This window comes from Brachyistius frenatus, unplaced genomic scaffold, assembly GCF_029030835.1.
Source record: "Brachyistius frenatus isolate BFR_SWC_R1_liver_20210118 unplaced genomic scaffold, ASM2903083v1 Contig_4, whole genome shotgun sequence".
Lineage (NCBI taxonomy): Eukaryota > Metazoa > Chordata > Actinopteri > Embiotocidae > Brachyistius > Brachyistius frenatus.
Window position 1 is genome coordinate 4125681 of NW_027210603.1, and position 12206 is coordinate 4137886.

The window sequence follows — 12206 nt, forward strand, 5'->3', positions numbered from 1 at the left end:
CACTCAGTGGGAGTTAGTCCGCGTGAACGTGTCAGCTGATGGGACACGACAGGCAGGCCCCGGGCCCCCTCATTTAATTAGGAGTCCGCCATCTTTTGTGGAACTCATAACCAACCCTGTCCCCCATAATCTCTGGGGCATTTTGTTAATTTGAACACCATTCACTGTAAATTTTGCTCAGATATTTCCTGCAATAGACATAACCTGCAGGTGTCATGTGTCCTGCAGCACATTGGGGCTGGACTGTCCCTGTAAGAGCTTCACTACTGATGTCAATCAGTTGCCCTGCAAAGATTTGTTGTCACTCTGCCTGCTCCCATCACGTCCATCATGTAGTCCCCAAACATTACTGCAGAGGTTTTTCCTTTGCTGTCGAATCAGACATATGTAATGATGCTTTTTTCTTGTGTCTTTTATTTATGTTAACTTTCAGTGAGACAGCTGCTTTGAAATATATTCTTGATGATGATAATAATGATAATATAGCTAATAGTTTCATGATTAGTATATATATATTGTATATTGTATGTATATGTATATTATATATATAGATATATACTGTACCGTATGTATATATATATATATATATATGTTGACTGTGTTTATTGGTTTGTTGTATATAATATATATAGATATTTAATGTACTGTATATATACTGTATGTACTGTGCATTTTATATTTTATATTTATATTTTTTATTGCTTTTCTATTATATTATTCTATTCTATTATTATTTTATTCTATTGTTTCTATTATTGCTCCTGTATGTATGCTGTTGTGGCGAAAAAATTTCCCCTCGGGGATTAATAAAGTATATACCTACCTACCTACCTACCTACTTGGTAGTTAACAACAACTCTGTTTATGAATCTGTTTTGAGTGTGTTCATTTCTCTTAATTTCTGCAGGGACTTTGATGACAGAATTTTGACTTTGTTGAGAAATAAATGATAGTTTCTGAGACAATGAGTGTGAGACATACCTTTTTGTTGCAACATTTTCCTGACTTTGTATTTTGCCACTTTTTCTTACCTGTCAAGTGCTGTTACACCTAAAATATGACTATAATAATTAAAGTACAAGACAAAATACCTCATGTATGCTTTTTTTTTTTTTTAAATTAACTGCATTTTCTGTGTATGCATATTAAAAACAGCACTAGTTCATTACAATACACCTGAGATTGTGACTTCTGGAAATATAAAGTTAAACAATATTAACTTGAGATTAAAAAAGTTTAGGAATATATTAATGAATAAGAACATTTGAATTGGAGTACAACATGAAACTGTTTTGTAAACTGAGACTACTCCAAATATTAATGTAATGTAATGTGTCTCCAGTCTATCCATTGTAAGGCTGTGGAAGCCCTCTATGGGTGGGAGGAGGTACTGCAGCAGCAGAGCGCCTCCTCCCTCCTCCCGTCCTCCTCCCTCCTGCCGGAGCCGCATTCCTCTCCTCTCCACTCTCCATTCACACGCAGGGAGCCGCCGGAGAGAGAGCACCGCCACTCCGTGACCAGCGTGGAAATGTCTACAAGTTTTGGAATTTAAAAACCATGGCGAGGATATCTAGCCGAAGGATCACTTGAATCTGTAAGTACCGAGAAAACTCCGGCGGAGGGCTCATTTCGCGTGGAAGGAGCAGGTTTTGGTGGAAATATTGAGGTTACATTTTTGTTCGCTCTCTCTCTGTATAGGTCCGTGTGGTGAGTTTGCTCGTTGTTCCCCCCCCCCCCCCCCACACACACACACACACACACGTACGTATACTCCTGTTTTCGGCGTCTGGTTTCAGTTTGAGGAGCTCGAGGCTCCGACCAAAGCAAGCTGTGAAAAAAAAAAGCGTCAAGAGGACGTGCAGAGTAGCGCAGATATCCACTTCTTGAAGGTGCGTGGAGGCTTGTGTGTTCCTGTGAGCGCCCCGGTGTGACCACCAGTCGGACTGATGTGACTCGGATATATTTTGGGTGCCGCACGAGCCTTTAGCTCGCTCACTTAATTCATTTGAACACTTTTTCTTAATTACGCACCTGGCGCTTGAAATTAAGGAACGGTTAGTGTAGTTTTTTTTCTTTCTTTTTTTTGCAAGTAATCTCCGGTTTGCTGCAGTGTTGGTGAGGGTTTTTTTTGCCTGGCTGCAGTGAAAAAGAGACTTTTTTTGGAGTCTCGTGTAAATACACAAACCCACCGAATCCAGTGTTTGGTGACACAGACTACACCCAGCAGCCTTGTTCGGACTCAGAGTGCGTATGGCCGGCTGTTGCATTGCCTCAGAGGAGGAATGCCACCACCAACATACATAATTACAGGTATTCAAGAGGCTGACACTCACTGTCGCCTGGATAAATAGTCCGGGGAGCATGGGGGGGAGTCTGCATGGCTTTATAGATTAAACATGAGTTTATTTTTGACAGGTTTTAGTGTTTCCTGTCTTTCTTAAATGGACCTAAGGGAGGAGTTGTGTTAGATTTCTCTAAGGAGCGGAGGGTGGAGGGCGTAGTGCTTGCTTAAAAATCGATCCCCCTATTAGCTTTGAAATAATTAGAAAATTGTGTTGGTGTGGTGTGAAAAGAGCGTTAATCTGCTAACGAATGGGAGGCAATTTGTGAGCTTTATTATTCGACAGCAATTGAATTCGTCCTTTTGAGCAGGGATGGAGTGGTTAGGGCTGTCTGTGGGTGTGTTGAGTGCGCATTGGTCGTCAGCTATTGAAAATGCTCTCATTGCTCTATCGGATTCTCCTCAGCTCTGTCTTTAAAAAAAAAACAAAAACAATTCCGAAAAAAAATAATCAAATCCCGGTTAACCAAATTAGTCTATCCACCCCGACCCCTCACGCTGCACGAATTCATTTATTTTAAACATGTATTCATGAGTCATATTAGATGAGCAGGGGCTTAGACTTTTTTTTTTTTTTTTTTTACCATGTTGGGGGGGGGGGGGGGGGCAGACGAGAGTCTATAGATAAAAATGCCTGCACTGTGCCTCAATAGCTTCTGTACAGTTAAAGTTAATATAGTAGCAGTGACTGGTGTGTTTCATTTATTGTGGCACCACTTGAACACCCCTACAAGATGCAGGCGATATGTAACTAATGTGAAACCCTTTATCGTAAGTGACGTGACCCAGTTTTGCCCCAGTTCAGTAAAGGAGCAGCTCCCTATTGACAGTTCAATGAAATGACCACCATTCACATGTAAATAATGTGGTATCTGAACCGTGACATGAGTGTTTGTTTAAGAGGTGGTGCCCACACATGGCTTTAACTCATTCCGGCAGATTGACACCCCACCAACCACACAGCACAAGTGTACCTACCGTGTTTAATCACAACATGCTGTATTTACACAAGTGTGTGACTGACAGCGAACAGGGGCAGTAATCTAACCGAACATAGCGAAGACTCTCTTTGTGCTGGGACTTTTTCAAATTTAGCTGGCGCAGGTCTTAAAATGACAAGATGATTGTTGTTCTTGAGAAAAATATTTACGTGATTATGGAGATGATAATAGGATCGTAATGACACGTGTACATGTTTAAACATGTCCAAACATCCGCGCTATTCTGACCTGAATCCAGTTGAACCGGAAACAATGTGAGACGAACTCATATCTGGATGATTGTCCCTGAATGCTTTCAAAAGGTTCCCATCAAACCGCTGAGGTCTTCAGAAAATCATTTTGTTTGGCGAAAAAATACAACCTTGTATGGCATTTTACATGAAAGCTGGCAACCCAGCCAGAAAATTACAAGCAATTTGCTTCAATCTTCCCTAATTATGATACAGATCTGCCCCACAATAGACCAGCGGTGTCATGAATTTTCAAAGTCTGCCCCGGCTGGCCCGCCTGCTGCTGTGAAGGGTAAATCTGTGATGTCCAAACTTTGGAATTCGAGCTGACAAGTGCACTTTGCACCCCTCCAGTCCTGCCTTTGTGTGGCTCGCCCCACGTCGCATTCCTCTGGACCTTTCAGTGAGTGGCATATTTAAGGTCTAATTAGATTGTGGACGGATGACAAAGCAGCATGCAGGGCTGTGCTGAAGTGAGAACTGATTGGCGTCTTGAAAGACTAAATATTTGGTTTTAAAGCATATATTGATGAAGGATTTAAAAAAAAAAAAAAAAAAGTGGGGGGGGGGGTGGAATTATAAACGAGGATTTGAGTGAAATTCCTGCAGACACACGTGGGACACTCTCACTTGGAGTGAAAAACGACTTCACTGGGTCAGGGAAACTGTTTATATATGTGAAAGGACTTTGAGCGCATAGCTGTATTCTTGAGGGTACGCTGCGCTGTGATTCATGGCTTTCATGCGGCAGCAGCGGCCGATATACGGACGGTGTTCCCACTCGCAGTCTGCAGTGTGTTCACTGCCAGACTGCAAAATCCAGCTCCTCTTCCAGTGTCCGTTACCCTTTGACTTTTAAAACCAGTGTGACAACCTCAACTTGAGGCATTTCCTCTTCTCACCTTCCTTCTCTGCGGTCTCTGCTCTCAGGCTTTCTTTCCTCCTCTTCCTCCCTCACGCTCCTCTTCGTGTCAGGAGTCTGCTGTTGTCCGTGTCTACCACACCACCTCTTCTACTCTCCCAGTCTCCCTTTCTCTCCCCTACAACCTCACTCCTTGTCTAGTTGCATGCAGGTTCAGTCCTCCTTCCATCTTTTCTCTTTCTGGAGACTAGACTGCACATTCAAGGCCGGCCTCCATCTTCCATTGTCATCCACCCGCTGCTCTGTCTCAGTCCAGACTCCCTTAGCCGCCTTAAAATCTCCCCGATTCACTTCTCCAGTACTTTCTGCTGAGATGATGAGACTTAATAGTTTGTCAGTGGCTGTCCATTGCCGCTCCTTGGTGCAGTGCTCAATGAAGAAGTATTTACTCGTACTGAAAGAAGATCCCCTCTCAAACTGATACAGCGGTTCTAACAGAGTGTCGGGTACGCCACAGTCGAAGCTCTTTACCCTCATGTGTGATTGAGCGCTTTCTTTGCTCGGTGGGGCTGTAATGGAATATCTGTTTTCATATCATAGCCTGCAGGGATGGCATGTTTTTATTACATAAGTTTTCATTTGTGTCAGTCATGCTAAAGAGGTTAGCTGGAGTGGTTGTCACTGGTGCTCTGCTTTAAGTTGCTCTTTTCTTGCGTCTATATTTTGCTCTCTTTTTTTTTTTTTAACACCTGACTGTATAGTTCCACTGTTTTGATCGTTTCCTTCCCTGCTTCTGTCAAATCCCGTCCTGCCTCTCCGTGGTGCCACCTCTCCGTCTCTTTCTGAGCCGTGGCCCATCCGGTCTCTCTCTGAGTATTTCACTTGGTCTCTCTGGGGTTTGTGTGGTGCCCTGAGGCGAGGAGCCACACAGCAGCAACAATATTAAAACGCACTAAAGAGGGCCCAGCAGCAGGGCTCTATCCGGAGGCCCTGTTGTACACGCATGCAAGCTCACACGCATGCACGCACACACGCACGCACGCACGCACGCACGCCCACACCCCCACCCACTCACACATACGGGAGTGCAGCTCTCATGGCTCTAACACCTATCCAGCCAACAAGCCTTAATATGAAATAAACTCACTCGCCAATACCTGGCGGGCCTGTCTTGACTGACTGCTCAAATAGGAATGACCTCCATTTGGCCCAAAATAAGAAGCTGGGATTGAGAGTCTGTGGGCGGTGTTGAACTGCAAAGTGCTGGTGCATTACGAATCATATCAGGAGGTGAGTTTGCAGGTGAGCCAGCAGCATAAACCCTCATCAGTGCCAATCAGAGGCAAATTCAAAGGGAGACTGGGCTGTCTGCAAGTTTCATGACATTTTTAAAAGAGGAGGCTGCGCTCAGGGCTGACAGCTTTATTTTAGTCCCTGGAAACTGCCCAAATTAGAGAAGATGCATGAAGTGAGTACCAGTGTGGAGAAGTTGAAATTGTTTGATGCCTTGACCTTCTTAAGAATACGATTTCTTGTTGCATCCCTCATTTTGGATGCAGCCAAATAAGTATTACCAGCATAGTGGCAGAGCAGAAATATCTTCTGCCAGAAAATGCCTTTTTTTCCCCCCTTGCTTTGAGGAGAGCAGCCTTAGTTTCTGTCTTTGCCGTGCTCATCCAAGTGAACTGTCTGTTATGTATAATTAATTTTCTCCTCTCTCCCAGTTTATTTTTATCGCCCACTTTTAACTGTTTTTTCAAAGGACCCCTCCCCCGCTTCTGTCCTCCGCAGTTCCTGCTGAAAGTGACAGCTGCTCGGGTACGGGGGATGCTTTTTGAAGCAGGCACTAAAAAGGCCACTCACTCAAGACGACTTGGAATAGAAAAATCTCTGCCGCTCTGACGGTATCAAAAACATGCCTGCTAATCTGGCTGCAAATTGAAAATAAGCTCCACTGTAGTCTGCGCTGCCTGTTGGGGGAACAAAATTTACATGGTCCCCTTTTGTTCAAAGGCTTGTTGGTTGGTTTGGTTGAAATGTAAAGCAGAGTAACAAGATTGGCTTAAGTAGGGCACGAAGAAATTCTCTAGTTCACCGTTTTGCAGGCACTTTCTTTTATTGAGGAGAGCGCCGTGTTGAATTTATTTCCCTATAAAGTAAAATTGTCTGTCTCTCATTTAATTTGTGGAATGGGCTCTCATCCAAACCAAAGAAAAATTGTCATTGGTTGTATTTGACCTTCATTCCCCAGCTTGTCACTGCTTAGATTGAGTTACAGTCCTCCTTAAGGTCCAAAGGTGCAGTATTGACCCCGGTTCCACTTCTGACCCGGTGGCCTTGGGTAGAAAATCCCACCGCTCCGGCAGCTAGTGGGCACAACCTCAGCATATGAGGTTTCCTCTCCGGCATGCTAATGCTCTTGTCAGCATTCTGTCCATCTCCTCTCTGACTCAGACAGGCAGTTTGGGTCCTCGATTTGTGTGGACATAAAAAATGCCCTCTCTCGTTGCGTTTCCTCTTGTGAAGAAGAGCCGCGACTTGCTATCGACCAGGAAGTCACGGTTCCTTCCTGTAACGTAAGACAACACCTATTCTGGTCATCTGTAATTTCTATTGCGAAGGTGTACAGCCAATAGGCGAGGTTGCACTTGATATCTTCTGTTATCGTGGTTATTTATATCGTGTAGAAAATGCAGTTATTTTTCTTGGTTAGTTTTTGTAGAGTGAGTCATTCAAAAATAACACTTAAAATCACGTACTATTATAGAACTTTGATCTCAAGTCCGACCTGTGACTTAAAACTAACTTGGAATCGAGTGATGGTGAAGCTGTCGCTCATCGCCTCCACATTCAGTCTACCTCCATCATCATTGGCAGCTTTTTGTTGGCATGCTGTGGTTACGGCATGTTATTTTCTTTTTTGTTATTCAAAAATGCAACAGTGAATTTCATCGCAAGTACTCTTTATTTTATAAGTGATTTGGTGCATAATCACCAGCTCATTTGTGGTTTCTCTCCATGTTTTCTGTTGCTGTGCCATCTCTGAGCTGTGGTTGTCTTAAGAGGATGTCACTGCAAGAATTTAAATGTTTTTGTGGGGACATAAAATTTGAATGGAAATGGTCTTTAAACGGATTGTTTTGTTTAAAAAGTGTCTCTAACCTGGTAAGAATGGCAAAAAAAACTGAAAATGATGAGCTTCAACTATGGTGTGGCACAAGTTCTTTTCACTACTACTGCGTTACTCACACGTGTTGTTGTGCGTGGTAAAATGTCGTAGTACATTGTTTATTTCACCTCTTTTTGTTACGATGGAGCAGATATTAGGGTGTAGCTAAGACGGTCACACATCCCCAATGTGTGACTTCCTAACTTTTCTTTCAGCAGAGAACAACTAATCTCAGTGGTTCAGTCGGGAAAAACTCAGATGTTTGAATGGATCGTATCTGGACCAGCCTGTCGGTATCATTGGCAGAAATTGCATGCTGCTGATGCTGCGATCGTCTCAGTTTAGATGAGGGAGCCTACTGGTTGTTTACTGTGCTCACTAGAGTCTGTCTGCCTCTTCAGGCATGTTTGGCTTGTTAATGAGAACCACTGTGTGAGAGAGGAGGCAGCGCACTGTGGGTGTGTGCCTGTGCATGTATTTGCATTGAGATAAGCAGTGCATCGTTGATGTGCGCACTGTATAGAGGATACTATCTGAACGTGTTTGTGAGTGTGGGGGCTCCTCGTGTTTACTGTAAGGTAATGCTCTCCTCTGTGGTGGAGGAGATGAAACAGGGAAGAGTTTACATGGGCACATAGCCATTTATTGTGGTGATTAATGTTAATGGTGCAGCAACTCGTAATTGCTCTCTTTTTTTTCATCCCTCTCATCTTCATTCCTGTCTTGCCTCCTTCGTCCTTCTCCTCCTGCATCACACACTCTCTTGGTTTGGGAATCTTAAATAATTCAGATGCTCCGTACTCCCCAGCCCTGTAAATAAGACTAATAGAAGGTGGGCTTTTGAAGAGAGCCACTTGCCCAGGGAAAGCATGGCTGTGGGCTAGCCTATAAATCAGCTAGCTGCCTGCCTGGCCCCTTTATTGTGGCTGTGTGGTGGACTAACCAGCAGTAACCTCCATGTTAGCGGAAGGAAGGGCAACTCATTCCAGAGAGGTCAGCAGTTTTGGTGGCGTTGCCCTTGAGGCAGTGGTGGGCATTGAGAAGGTGTGCGCACATCTGTGTAGGACGCAAGTAATATCACTCCCTCTCTCCGCTCCCTTAGTTGCATTTTGGCTTGTGTTTGTGTGACACAGACAAGGACACACGCCATGGCTCATAACCCATACACTCTGATGTCAGCACCTGTGTGTGATTACCAGATGGAGACGAGTGCTCATTTATTCATTTTGTTTACCACTCAGTTTTTCCCCTGAGTGCTTGGCACTCATTACATGTCGGCTGGCGCTTCTGGCTAGTTTGGTGTGCTTGGTGAGGTCTCATGTGAGCCGACTCATCACAGAAAACCAGTGAATAGTGGAAGAAACAGTTTGGGTTTTCAGAGTAACAGAATGAGCAGTTAGCCTCCTTAAATCCATTCTGCAATCCCACTTCAGCTGCAGAAAGACAGGTAGATTTTGTGTAGCTTTAGCCCTAAATCACTTTGGAGCCCTTCCCAGCTTCTCACCTCCCCACATTTAACACGCTAAGCAGCCAATTTTCTATATCAGGGGCAAGTGGTATCTGTTAGGTTTTGGGCCAGCTCAAAAGTTTCCTAAGCTCTAACTAAATGCAGTATTACTTCATTTGAAACTTTAGCTCAGATGAAACATGATTTCTCATAGTAGCAGATTTCCAAAACAACCACAGAAGTGCTATTGTAAAAAAAAATGAAACAAAAGTAATCCTGCAAACCTGTTGTTCCTACTGCGAACTTACTCTGCGCCCCAAATCACATTGATATGTCCTCATCTAGGAAACTTTTAGAGTAATGACATCTGTTGCTCTGTGCTTATCGAGAAGCTAAATTCAAGTTGTCAAAGAAAAAAATGTCTGAAATGCCTCCTAAAAACGCTGAAGCAGTGTGGAATATCCTCCTCCCTCTCCCACCCGCCTTTTTTCTTTCCACAGCCTCTTTGTCAGCACTCCTTTGTATTCTTCTCAAAGGGTTAAAGAGGGAGAAGTGATGAGTAGCCTGCTGAGTCTGGCCTCTATTGTATGTTGGCATTGTGCCACTGCATAGCATGTCACTATAGACACACGCATACAAGGGACTTTTCTGTATTCACAGCATCTACAGTTACCCAGTAATACTAACCTCACCTGAGGCAAGGCAATGCAAATACCACCAACACTCAATGCAAAATGGCCTGATTCAGATAAGGTTAAAAATATTTTCATTTGCTTATCATTGTTTCACTTTTGGCCTTCACCCTCACAGCTTGATCAGCTTGGAATATTATTTGGAGGCTCCAAACAGATTCTGTTCTTCTCCTCCCTCAGTGGAAACATGTGCTCGAGGACCATAAAACGAATGTTTCCCTCCCTTTCCTCCCTTACATAGAACATTGGTGACTGCTCAGGCTAATTCTTTTAGCAGACCTGGGTTACCTCCACCCAGCAACAAAAATCCTCGGGGTGCTTTTAAGTCTCTCTCCCTCCTCGACCCCCTGCGGAGAAAAGGCAAGCAGAGCAGGGGGACTCTGGGAATAAGTGCTCCAGGCCAGACAATGATGGACTGCTGGGGAGGGGATGGGGTGCAGGTTGTAGCCAGAAATAGAAGAAGAGCCAGAGGTGGAGGAGGAGGGGGGAGTCTTGCAAACTGGAAGGAGGGGAGGTCAAAGGTTAGACCTATCCCTACTTTAAAGGTGGAGTGGAGGTTTTATTGCCAGGGCTCTCTTGTTGCTTTTTGCCCAGCCTGGGGTGAGCCACTGAGGTGCTACTGCATCACAGAGGAGGGGCGCTTAGGTGGCTGTGAGTGTGAGCAACACACTGCTGTCCCGTGATGGCTCCAGTTGTGCTTGGTGACCCCTGACCCTGACCTCTTCTCCCCCTACCAAGAGCTGTCACATAGGTCAGTGGCATGCCAGCTCCCACGTGAAGAGAGGTACAGCAGTGAGGAGTGTCTGTGCAGCAGCGAGTCTGCTCTCCCAGCTGGTAGATTTCCTCGGGTGGATAAGGAGGCTGAGCAGCCAGCAAACACGAAGGAATGTGTCAGCGATACCATTCATTTCAAATGAAATGGAGTGTGTAACTTGTGACTGGTGAGCTGATGCATGTGAGCTGGGAGGAGTAGCTTCCTTTCTCTGCAAGTCTTTCTCTTTCTGGGACTGTCCTCCCTCCTTGCCACACCACGATCCACGATTTCCTTGGTTTCCATTGCAAGTGAAGGAATGTGGTTGTTCCGGTTGATCAGCTCAGCTTTTCATTGTTGCCTGAGTGTGACCTCATTTGGCACTTGAGACCAGTGCCATGGCCCCTGGTGCAAAAGTAGACTTGCTCCGCCTGCCCTCTGACACATGACAGATAGTATTTGTCCAACTAGCCCTTCAGGCAAGACCAAACATTGAGTGTAGCTTCAAAGTGATTGTACAAAAACTAGGATCAGTTTTGCAGCAGACAAACAAAGCAAACAAAATTTAAAATGTTCCTACTATATATATCATCAAGCATCATGTAGACATATTTCAGAGCCATGGCCACATGGGCTGTTTGCAAAACATGGCACAAGCTGTTTTTAGATCATTGAAGAGGCACACCTCATCCTGCCCTCTGCAGTCACTGCTGCAGTCAGACTTGGCCACAGCACAGACACATTTTCAAAAGTAGCCCATCTCCCAGTCTGCTTGTAACTGCATCTAGATAAAAGCCTCGAGTGTTTTGATTTGTGAAAGGGCGGGATCGGAGGAATCTGAACAAAACGATGCCAGACCCTGCACCTAGGCCAGAAACAGCTGAGGGAAAAGAATAAGACAGGCGAAGAGTGAGGGAGGGAACTTGGCAGCACCGGCTAAGGCATGAACAGTAACAAGGCAGCACCGAAGAATAATAAATAATCTTGTTGCAGAGAGGAGCTCTTGTATGCAGGGCGAGGTGGAGGAGAGAATGTGGGGAAAGGGGGATGACAACAACTGAGAGAAGCTGGTTCAAACTTTAATTAAGGAATGAACACAGCATTGGAACAGCTGCTGTAGCTTGTGCCACCCGGCCACTCTGGCTTTACAGCTTTTTTTTATTTGGAAGCCAAACAGATGTTATGAGGGGGTGGCGACTTTATCGGACAAGAGGGTTGTTTTCAAGGAAGAGGAGGAAATTAAACTCACCACTCAGAGACCACTGACATTCAGGTGAGAACTGCCCTGTCTGGGCTCGGCAGTTACAGTAGAAGGGGCCTGTTGGAAGTTAATGGGAGAAAGATGTGGGTCAAATTTCAGCAAATCAGTGTTAATGTCAGCTGGTCACAGATATTGTGATTTTAGCTTTGTAATATTATGTTAGGTACCCCACACTGCAGCGTTAAAGACTCCGTGAGAACCACAGTAACCTGCATTTTCCACCATGTTGCCTTCTGTCCTCTGTACGTTTCGGAAGTGAAGTGTTTTGTCTGCCCAGTTTTTTTTACTTCCTGATTCTGAATTTTTTTCTTTATTATTGTGCTTCCAAGGATAATAACATTTCCAAATCCTTTATTTATAAACTATATTTTGTAAATTAGTGCTAAAAAAAAAAAAAAGATACTTTCGTGAATATTGTGGAGCACTTGCTGAATAATTTTTTTTTTTTTTTT

General features: G+C 44.3%; 1 protein-coding gene across 3 annotated transcripts in view; it reads left to right on the forward strand.

The window, feature by feature from the left end:
* Positions 1 to 1491: 1491 nt before the first annotated feature.
* Positions 1492 to 12206, forward strand: part of plxna1b (plexin A1b) — a 193872-nt gene continuing 183157 nt past the window's right edge. For 2 of the 3 annotated variants that reach the window (XM_069711326.1, XM_069711341.1), the window contains exon 1: positions 1492 to 1594. The gene's annotated coding sequence lies outside the window, so the exon portion shown is untranslated. Of the gene's footprint in view, positions 1595 to 1631; positions 1708 to 12206 lie in introns of those variants that run through there. The other variant, XM_069711333.1, reaches the window with a different exon arrangement.